General features: G+C 36.1%; 1 pseudogene; it reads right to left on the reverse strand.

Annotated features, from left to right (window-relative positions):
• Window positions 1–1,558: 1,558 nt before the first annotated feature.
• LOC132189850 (AAA-ATPase At5g57480-like) lies at window positions 1,559–3,432 on the reverse strand (annotated as a pseudogene).
• Between the last annotated feature and the right edge of the window lie 7,797 nt (window positions 3,433–11,229).

The raw sequence follows: 11,229 nt of genomic DNA on the forward strand, positions 1-11,229 counted from the left end.
CATTTGCCTCATGGGAGAAACAGAATTAAGACTAAAAGAACTCTAATTTTTGTTTTTGGTGTAATGATAGAATACCCACATATGTACCATGGATATAGTCACAAGTAAAAGCATAGTGTCACACCTGTCATACCATTTGTCAACGCTTTTTTTTTTTTATCAAGAATTCAATAATAATTTTAAAAATCACCTCAAAACGTATAAAAGTAAGAGCGTGAGAGTAAAATTATATGTAGTATTATTCATAAAATTGATTAATATAATAGTAATTACATTTGATTCATATTGTTGACATGTTAGAATATTTTCAGCTGACTCCAAAGGAGTCTGTTCTTTAAGTTTAGGGAATATGTTCAAAACATCACAAAAAACATCCTACAACATACTCCCTAAATGAACTACAAACATTAAAATTGCTACAGGGGAACCCAATGTTTTGGATTCCACTATTATAGTCCTTATGATAATTAAAATATAAAAAAATGATTCTCTCTTCTCTCCTCTCTCTTCTTACAATTCTCTCTTATTTCTCCTCTCATATATATATAATATAATTAAAAAAAGCAAATATTTTAATGATATAGGGAATAATTAAGGGAAGCTATTGGGATGTATTTTGATATAGGAAAGTAAAAAGTAGTTTGGATCCTTAAATGTGGAAAAAAAAAATGACGAGGAAACTGCTAGGAATGCTCTTAAAAAAAATCAAAGATTTTTTTTTAAATAAAGTCATGTGTTACTTAAAAAAGAAAATAAAAAAAAAAAAAAAAAAAAACTATCAAAGATTGGTTCATGAAAAGTTTAATCTTCTACCCCTAAATTTTAGTTTTAAGGCATTAAAAACTAAATATTAAATTAGAGAAATTTAACTAACAAAAAAAATAACAATTTTTTTTTTTTTTTTTAAAAAAAAATATATGTCTGAAGCATAGCAGGATTCCTAACCGATAGAGCCTTTGACAACCCGCCCATTGCCCTTTCCACCAGCAAAAAATGTCAAACATTTTCTCATTATAACTCAACTCAAACACTGTCCACCTCCTTTTTCCTACTTTTTTCCCAACACAAAATCTCCGGCATCTTTTTTTTTCTTTTTTGTTTCACCTTTTTTTTTTTTTTTTGTTTTATGCGTCTTTTTCCCACAAACCTATCCACTAACACAGTCTTCCTACTTCGTTCCTCCCTCCCTCCCTCCCAGAATGGCATTAAAAGAGAGTTTTATTTTTTTAAAGGTAATTTTATGATCATTTGTGATCAGTATGTGTATTTTTTTGAAACGCCCAACAAGTCGCATCAAAAAATAGATTTGGCCATGTGCTTCCCAGGTGGTCACAAAAAAGCCTAAGCTAGCTAGCAAGTTCATTTTCGACCAAGTACCACCAACCACCACAATGATAATTGATATGTGTAATGTAACACAAAAGATGTCCCATGATATGTCCAACCCATCACATGTAAAATTAATTAATACGCTTATTTATGGATTCACATTCTTCATTATTCCAACAAAAAAACAACACAAATATATTATATATATTTATATAAAAACATGTTTAAATCGGATGCCAAGTTTTTCCCTATAGTTCTCCTCACTCAGAAGCCCACCAAAATCATTTCAAGCTCTAAACTTTCTGCACCATAAATAACACAAAGGGCAAAAAAAAAGAAAAAAGAAAAAAACCCTAAAACCTTCTCATTTCTCTATCGCACTGTCATCTTTCTCGTCGTTTCCTTTTCCTTCCTTACAACTCTCCTCCTCCGGAAACTCACAGCCTTGCTTGGGGCTCTCCAATGCCCGCTTCTCCTGCTCCTCCTCTTCCACGTCATCCGCATTCTTCACACGCCTCTCCGCTCTCACCTTCAACGCATCCAACACCTCCCTCGCCGCCTTCTCCTTATCCCGCCGGTTTTTGATCAGCACCTCGCTGACATCCGCCGGCGTCATCTCCGCCTTGTCAACGACGTCCTCCAACTCCTTCAACACCGCGCCATCCAAATCACCCTCATCGATCCCCAGGTAATTCTTCAGCAGAATCTTCAACGCCGGGAACTAACAGTAGCTCATGTATATATGCATATCCATCCTCCCGCTCCTCAGCAATGCCGGATCCAGCTTCTCCATGTGGTTCGTGGTGAACACGAAAATCCTCTCGCTCCCGCAGCACGACCATAACCCGTCTGTACAATTCAACAACCCGGAAAGCGTTATCGTATTGTTCCCGCCGGCGCCGTCCTCGCCGGAGACACACCCACCTTGCATTTCACCCACGTCGTAGTAAGTATTACTACTGTTCTTCCTGTTGGTCAAATTCAGAGAACAATCAATGTCTTCAATGACAATTATAGACTTGGAGTTCGTCTTCACCATCAGCTTCCTCAGCTCCGAATTTGTGTGCACCTCCGTCAGCTCCAAGTCGTATATATCGTAACCGAGATAGTTTGCCATGGCGGCAATCATGCTTGATTTTCCGGTCCCCGGCGGCCCATATAGCAGGTACCCCCTCTTCCAGGCCCGGCCGGTTTTCTGGTAGAATCTTTGAGGGTTGGCGAAATCCACCAGATCCTTCAGGATCTCGTCCTTCTTGACGGGGTCCATGGCTAACGTCTCAAATGTGCTCGGATGCTTAAACGGTACAGAGTCCCAGGATCCGCCTCTTGAGTTCGTGTAGAGAAGGCGGTCTTGGTTCTTTCTCCTCATTTCGTTGGCCTTTTCCATTATGTAATCCAAATAGGAATCGAGAATCAGCTTTTTGTCGCGCTTCTTGATTCGGAGAGTGAAGCCTCGTTTTTCTTCCGGCAGAGGGCACCAATAGAAAGTCTGGGATTGCCTCTGGGTGACGATGTGTTCCCAGATGACGGTGACGCCCTTGTAGGCGTCGACGATGCAGTCATTATTGGAGAGGCCGAAGGTGATGGCGCTGGAGTTGAGCGCGCGGGTGAGGCTGAGACGGCTGCCGGTGATGGAGACGGAGGAGCTCAGATAGAGCTGGACGGCGTTGTAGAGCTCGTTGGTGTTGACGCCATCGATCTCCGTGATGTCGAAGTAGCAGTATGAGGAGAACCAGTTGGAGATCCGGTTTAAGAGCTTGAAAGTGACGGACCGGAGCTCCGGCGGGAATACCACTTGCAGGAGCGTTTGGCAGAAGGCTAAAACTCCCAGAAGGGAGGCCAAAGAGGTCCAATACTCTTTCATTTCTTTTTCTTTTGGCATTGAGACTTGAGAGAGATGATGGGTGTTGCTCAATTTATAGAGAATGTGAAACTAGTGGGCTTTGGAATTCTTCTGGGAAATTTGTCGACAGAGGAGAGAGAGAGAGGGGTTGGGAATAAAGCATAGGTGGGGAAATCTTAAAAAGGGGGAAGGAGGGAAAAAAACAAAAAGGGTTTTTGGATTTATGAGTTGCGAAGAGATGAGAGTGCAGAGATGGGGCCTATTTACCGAGGTTTTTGTTGGAGCTTTATTGAGTTTTTTTTTTTTCTTTTAATCGAAGAAGAGAGATATTAAAGAAAAATTTAAATTTAAAGCATTAATATTAAATTTAAGATGATACAATTTTTTTTTGAGTGATATAATCCCTAAAAGGTTAACCTTCTACTTTTAAATTTTATGTTTGAATCAAAAAATTAATTTTGAGACATTAAAAATTAAATATTAACTCATAGTAATTTAATTAAAAAAATAACAAATTTTTATTTATTTATTTTTTAATATATGTCCAACGCTTGACTGCCAAAATTTGACAGCCGAATGGGGTTAAAAGAGAGAGAGAGAGTGTGTGTGTGTGAAGGATTCACTGCTGTCCTGAGCGGTACAGTGGAGCAGAGGCTGCAAACGAATAGAGTCCAAGGAGAATAAGTGGTGTGAAAATATATACAAAAACAGCGTCAAGCTGACAGGGATTTGTCATGTGAATTTTTAGGTACACAAAGTAAATCCCATGCTACTTTAGCTCAAGAAGCTATGACATCAGAACCATTCCACAAATAAGAAACAAACTTGTGTTCAATTAACTTCATCACTCTTTTTTTGTTTTTGGACGAATGAATTTTATGTTAATAACAAACAAAGAATACAGCACACTGCAGAATCCTGCTAGATCCCCCGATGCCATAAACGGCACCTAACAAAAGACTACAAGTACCATTATAAACACTACAGAACCAAAAGCTAACAATCAGCCTACTATACTAGCAAAACAGCAGCCTCTATACAACTCTGCTACTACTAGCCACACAACATTTACAATTCAGAAACCACAACAGTATCAACTTTACAATTCCAAAAAATCAACTCAGACATTCTAACCAAATTTCAAAAAACACAAGACAGCAACTTATCTGCACAAACATTTGAAACTGTACAGATCAATCCGTTGTCTTTACACTATGCCAAACAACAAATCTACACAGCACACAATCAGCTTCCATTGCAGCCTCAGCATCCACTCCCACCTCAAATAACAGCTCTTCTCACATGGAGGCCAATTCAGTAATACTGAAACAGTGCTGACCTTACATGTGAACAACAGAATAAATTTGAATATAATGGGGGTGACCAAGCCTACTGGCCTGTGATACTGTGTCATAAATCAGCTCCTGAAAAACTTAGTCTGTTAGGAAGTAGGCCGACAAAGTTTATTGAGCTAAAAAAACACTGATATAAAAGGAGCTTGGTGAGCTTCACGTGGGTAGACAAGCTTTTAGAGCCACTCTCATGCAAGTAACCCTCTGCTCTATTGGCATGCATGATGCAACAGTACCCGTTTAAAGCATCTCCAGCTAGCAGACGCTATTATGGATTTATGGAAATTTTGGGTATAATCAAAACCCTTTTTCTTTCGTGATTTGTCAAAAGATCTCTAATTTTATTGGGCTGGTTGTATTCTGTATTCGTAGGTAAGTTGTTTGTCAAAATGACACTTCTATATCTTCCCTAAAGAAGTCCCCCGTAGCTTGAGGCCCTTGCCGCCGTTGGTTAAACTTAAACTAAACCCCATTAACGTTTATCTAGGATGGTGTTGGTTTTGATAGAGCAGCCCTGTCGTCGTTGTTGGAAGACACCAAAGACAAATTGTAAAGAAAGAGGAGCTTAAATGTCAAGATTCCAGATGTCCTCCACTAACAAGACTAACCATTGATTCCACAGAGAGGAAGTGAGGAACCAAGAAACCTTCATTCTTATAAGTCAACCACAGAAAGCCACAATATTTTCAAGATTCACGCCCTTAGATCAAACACAATCAAAACAAACCAAACAAAAAAACAAAAAAAAAACCCACAAGATTACTCAAAAAACCATCCAAACCCACAAAATTCCTATAATCTTAAAAAACACAAAATAACAAACCTTCGGGTTCTAGGGTGCTGGCCACGGATTGCAGAGGAGATCAGAGGGAGAATGTGAGAGATCAAAGAAGAAGATGAAGAGACCCAACGTGAGCGCCGATTTATCAGAGGAAAACGTGAGAGATGAAGAAGAGGGAAAGGTGAGAGACGAAGAAGAGGGAAAATTCTATCTGCTGAGACCAAGTAGAATAGGAGAAAGAGGGAAAAGAAAATTAGCGAAAAGGAAATTAAGGCAGCGCCAAAATGTTTTGTGCCGCCAGTGCCAAAATAATTAACGGGTGACCCAAAGCTATGACTCACTGCTGGATCACCTTGTGACCCAGGTGGGTCACGGGTGACCCAGTATTGGGTCACCTGGAATTTTTTTATTTTTTATTTTTAATTCTTCAAAAAAAAAAAAATTTAAAAGTTATTTTAATTTTTTAAAAATAATTTTAATTAAAATTAAGGGTAAATTTAGAATTTTATAAAGGTATAAGAGTAAAAGATAATTGACGTGATATTTATCTTATAATTAATTAATAATGTGATATTTATCTTATAATTAATTAATAATTGAACATTTTAAGATAATATATATTTCACATTTTAACGCCAAATCCTAATGGCGGGAGATATTGCGTCAAATTATATGTTCTATGAGTGAAATATTAAATATGTTTTTATTATTAAAATATTAACTACAAATTTAAAGTTAATACATTTTTAGTATAAAAGATCATTAAGGTGATATTTATCTTATAATTAATTATTAGCTTAAATTTTTAAGAAATGTAGTAATTTAACAATTTAACTCCAAACCCGAATGAAGAGGGATATTGCATCAAATTCGATGTTCGATGGGAGAAATATTCTTGAACTTGTCACTATTGATATAACTAATATATAAAGATAATACAAAATCCAAAGAGTTTAATAGATCATTTAATCGCATTACAATCGATCATACTAATATGTACTAGTATCGGTCGAAATTGACTTTATCAGATGCTCGATTGAACTTTCAATCATATCAAGTTCTATTGATTGTATCTCGATCAATATAACTAATGCACCAATATAATATAAAATGCTTAGAGTTCAATTCAATGTTCGATCAAACATTTAATTTGTTTGAAGTTTGTTCGATCATTTGATCTTATCATGATCGATTGAACAAATGCACTAGCTAGGACCAATCGGATCAAACATTCAATTTCAATTGTTTCAATCATTTGATCTTATCACGATCAATCGAACTAATTCATTATGATTGATCGGATATTCAATCAAACCTTCAATTTCAATTGTTCCAAGCTTGATTGATCATTTGATCCTATCATAATTGATCGAACAAATGCACTAAGATCAAACGGATGTTTGAATGAACCTTTAATTTCAATTGTTTCAATTTGATTGTCACTTGATCTTATTGTGATAAATCAAACTAATTCATTAGGATTGATCGGATGTTCGATCGAACCTTCAATTTGTATCAAGTTTGATCAATCATTTAATCTTATCACGATCAATCGAACTAATTCACTAGGATCGATCGGATGTTAAATCGAATCTCCAATTTGTGTGAAGTTTGTTGCGTGACTACAATAAATTAAAATTAATTTTTTTTTTCATTTTTTAAAATTAATTTTAATATCAAATTAAGAGAAAATTTATAATTTTCTAAAAGTTTTGAGGGTATAAAGGACATTTTATCATTTTTAGATGTTCAATTGAACCTATAATCTTCAACTCTTATTTGTTTTTTATTTTCTACAAGACTATTAGCGTCCACTAAAGTGAACGCTAATGCCACATCTTCATAGTGGACGCTATTAATATATCATCAGCGTCCACTTTTAGTGGACGTTGTTGAGCTTTTAGTTTGATTTGTTTTTTATTTTTTTTTTATTTTTTTTTTTATTTTTTACAAGACCATTAGCGTCCACTATGATAATGGACGCTAATGATTTATCTTCAGCGTTCACTAGAGATTTTAGTTTAATTTGTTTTTTATTTTTTTATTTTTTTACAAGACCATTAGCGTCCACTCATTTGGACGCTAATGATCAATTATTGCTATCCACTATCATAGCGGACGCTAATGATATATCTTTAGCGTCCACTTCTAGTGGATTGAGCTTTTAGTTTAATTTGTTTTTTATTTTTTACAAGACCATTAGCGTCCACTATCTAATGATATATCTTCAGCGTCCACTTCTAGTGGACATTGTTGAGCTTTTAGTTTAATTTGTTTTTTATTTTTTTATTTTTTTATTTTTTTACAAGACCATTAGTGTCCACATTAGTGGACGCTAATGATCAATTATTAGAGTCCACTATCATAGTGGACGCTGTAAAACTTTTAGTTTAATTTGTTTTTTTTTTAAATTTTTTTATAAGATCTTTAGGGTCAACTTTGTGGACGCTAATGCTCCATCATCAGCGCCCACTTTCAATTGAGGACAATTAATTAATTTATTTATATATATGACTATTAGCGTCCACTATTAGTGGACGCTGATGAGTGGATGCTAATAGTTATATTGTCGCCGTTAATAATTTTCCCGCCTATGGTATAATTCCCGCTAGTATGTTAGCGTCGACGTAGTAGCGTCCACTAAAATGTGGATGTTAATAGTTGTACATTAGCGTTGACTGTTGAGAGTCGACGCTAATATACAAGCATTAGAGTCGACTACACAGTCGCCCCTGATGAGTAAATTTCTTGTAGCGTATTTTTGAATGATTAATATGACTCTTTTTCATTAAGTTTTAATATCTACAAGTATACACACAAATATATAATAATAATAATAATAATAATAATAATAATGTAATCAAGCTGGATCATGTGCCTAATTAATCAATAATTTTTTGGGAAAAGTCCATATATATCCCATCAAACTAGCTACTACTTAATTGACAATGTCCCTCCCTCCTAAACTATCAAAAAATTGATAGGGAAATCATATCTAAAATCCTTAGGTAAACGCGCTTTTTTTAAAAACTCCCTGGGTATTTTTTTTCGGAAATTTAATCCCTGGGTCACTCGAGACTACTTAAAAACTCCTTACCGTTAATTTTTGTTAACTTCCGTTATTTGAGTTAAACGCACCGTTTTACTTAAGTCCACCTCAGTAGAATTTTGTATCCTACGTGTTCACATTGGACACGTAGGATATAAAACTCACCGTTTTGGACCATCCAAAACGGTGAGTTTTGGCTTAAACTTGAGGGCTTCTTTTTTGAAACCCTCAAGTTTCATACGGTCACAATACCAGCCTCCCGATACACCTCAAGCGGCAACCCACCGACGCAGACGCCGCCGGCGACAGGACCCACCGGAGACAGAACCACCGGCGACAGAGGCCACCGGCGACAGTACCCACCGGTTAAATCACCCATTTCGGCGTCACTTTTCCGGCTAGGTTTCCGTCAAATCACAATATTTTGAATCGGAAAAATCTGGTTTCGACGAAGGTATTTTCCGAAATTTCTTTGTGGGTTTTGTTGATTGACTGAAATGGAAGCCTTTAATAGTTGTTTTTTGAATTTTTTTGTTGTGTTGGAAGCATTTGGTCGAAACCCCATCCCCAACCTGTTTTTTGTCCAACATCTGTCCCCATCCGCAACTTGTTTTTTGTCCAACATCTGTCGAATATTGCACTTTTGAGCCAATATTAGTGTTGATTGGCAGTGGGTGTGGTCCACCTTGGTTGTGGTCCTGGAATGAGACAGTTGTTGTTTCGTGTGCACTGGCAGGTTTGGTCAAGGGGGATTTTGTCGTGTTAGGCAGAAGGGATTCTATCAATTTTTTTCTGTGGGGCTTAATTTCCTTCCATTTAATGTACAACTCAACTTGCTCAATATACAACTCACCGTGCTCATTCTAGAAGTGGATTGATGTTCTGAATTTGTAGAAGTCAAATTTGGTGTTTAATTTATCTGTTATTTTATTATGGGATTTAATTTGGATGAGGCATTGATAATGAAATAGTAATTTGAAGATGGTATATATATATATATATATATACTGTTCTTTATATTTAAAAATGTTTTCCTTTAGTAGTTAGCTCAACCACATTTTGCCTTAAACAGAAGGTTTTATTATCTCATGAGCTGTCTTCTAGGATAAATTGTCTATATCCTCTTGTGATAGCTTTCCAATATGAGATTTAATCTCTCACGCTCACAAGTGTATATAATTGTACCTATATTCAACTACTTTCTTGGATTACATGCCCTCCATGCTATTGTGCATGGTAAATTTCATGTCAATCTGGTGGGATTTACTATAATCTAAAACTTATTTATTTATAAGCTTGTTTAAAATTCTTTTTAAAGAAACTTTATCTTTAACATTTCCATAACATTTCCAGATTAGACAGTTTCTAATCTCTCATTCTCTTAATATTTAGCAAGCATGATGGACATGTATATTAATATAATGTAATGGTGACTTTGGCAAAATAGTGATCCTATGGAAAGTTATTAAGTAGCAAATGTAACTTAAACCTGCATCTTTTACGTATATTGATGAATTTTTGCATAATTTAAGGCATTGAATAGGTTAATGGTTCTTATAGAAAGAGAAATTTTTTACATGTATTGTATGCATTTGTTGAGCTTTCCACATATAACAATGAGCGAAAAGTGCACTTTGCACCTATAACATGCATGTGCAAAAGTATATGTTTATTATTACTATTATGTTTTGTCCTTTTTTCCCAATTGAATGGTTGCCAACTATGTCAACCTAACTTCCAAAATCAGCTTAAGTTGGGCATCTTGAGTCCAAAACATGCATGTATAATTTTTAATGATATATATATATATATATATCATTAAATCATTTCATTTCATGCAATAGATAGATATTATTGTTTTTTGTGTTTTCTTGTATTGACAAATATTTTTTCTTACACTCTTTTATATTTTTTCTTACACTCGTTTATATGTTTACAGATATGGCTGTCAATATAATCATGCACCACGGTGGAACAATGACCCATACCCCATTTAACTACGTTGGTGGCGACGTCCATGAAGTGAAAGGCTATGATGTTGACTATTTTAGTATGTGGGAAGTCAAAGAGTTGGTTCGTGACTTAGGATACATGAGTGACGTTAGATGTTGGTATAATGTCGGTGATGGTCCACATAATCAAGTGATATCTTTAAATAGTGATGCAGACGTTGTAGATTTTGTAAATATTATGGATGAGTACAGAGCACAAGATGTTCATTTATACGTTGAACATATGGTGGACAGTGCTATAATAGTAGATGAGCATTTATTTCTTGAAGCTGTTGAAGGACAACATGGAGAAGGTGGTAGCGGGGTGGGTGAGATACCTAATACTGCCCAGCATGACGGAGATGGAGAAGGTGGTGGCAGGGTGGGTGAGATACCTAGGGCTCCCCGTCATGATGGAGATGCAGAAGGTGGTGGCGGGGTGGGTGAGATACCTAGGCCTCCCCTTCATGATGGAGATGGAGAAGGTGACGGGGTGGATGAAATACCCCGTGCTGAAGGTAGTATACTTATTTCTTATTTGTTAATTTAATTGTTTTTTCAAATAATATATCATGAGAGCACTTAGCCTTCCCTTCCTGAATGACTAACAACAAATTTGATTGTTTCTTTTAGGGATGGAGGACATACCTAATGCTGCACGTGAAGATGGAGATGTACAAGGACAAGGTGGAGAAGGTGGACATTCTCAATCAAAACATTTCAAAAGCCCCCGAGTTAAAACTAAGGTTGCCCGTTCTGTTACGCCATCTAAGAAACCAAGCGGGCAACCGACCACCAGCCGAGGAGGTACATAGAAATTGAAATTGAGTTGGACTCTTATGTTGTCACAATTATTTATGGTTTTTTATTAGTTGATTCTTTTG

The sequence above is a fragment of the Corylus avellana genome, chromosome ca8, assembly GCF_901000735.1.
Source record: "Corylus avellana chromosome ca8, CavTom2PMs-1.0".
Taxonomy (NCBI): Eukaryota; Viridiplantae; Streptophyta; class Magnoliopsida; order Fagales; family Betulaceae; genus Corylus; species Corylus avellana.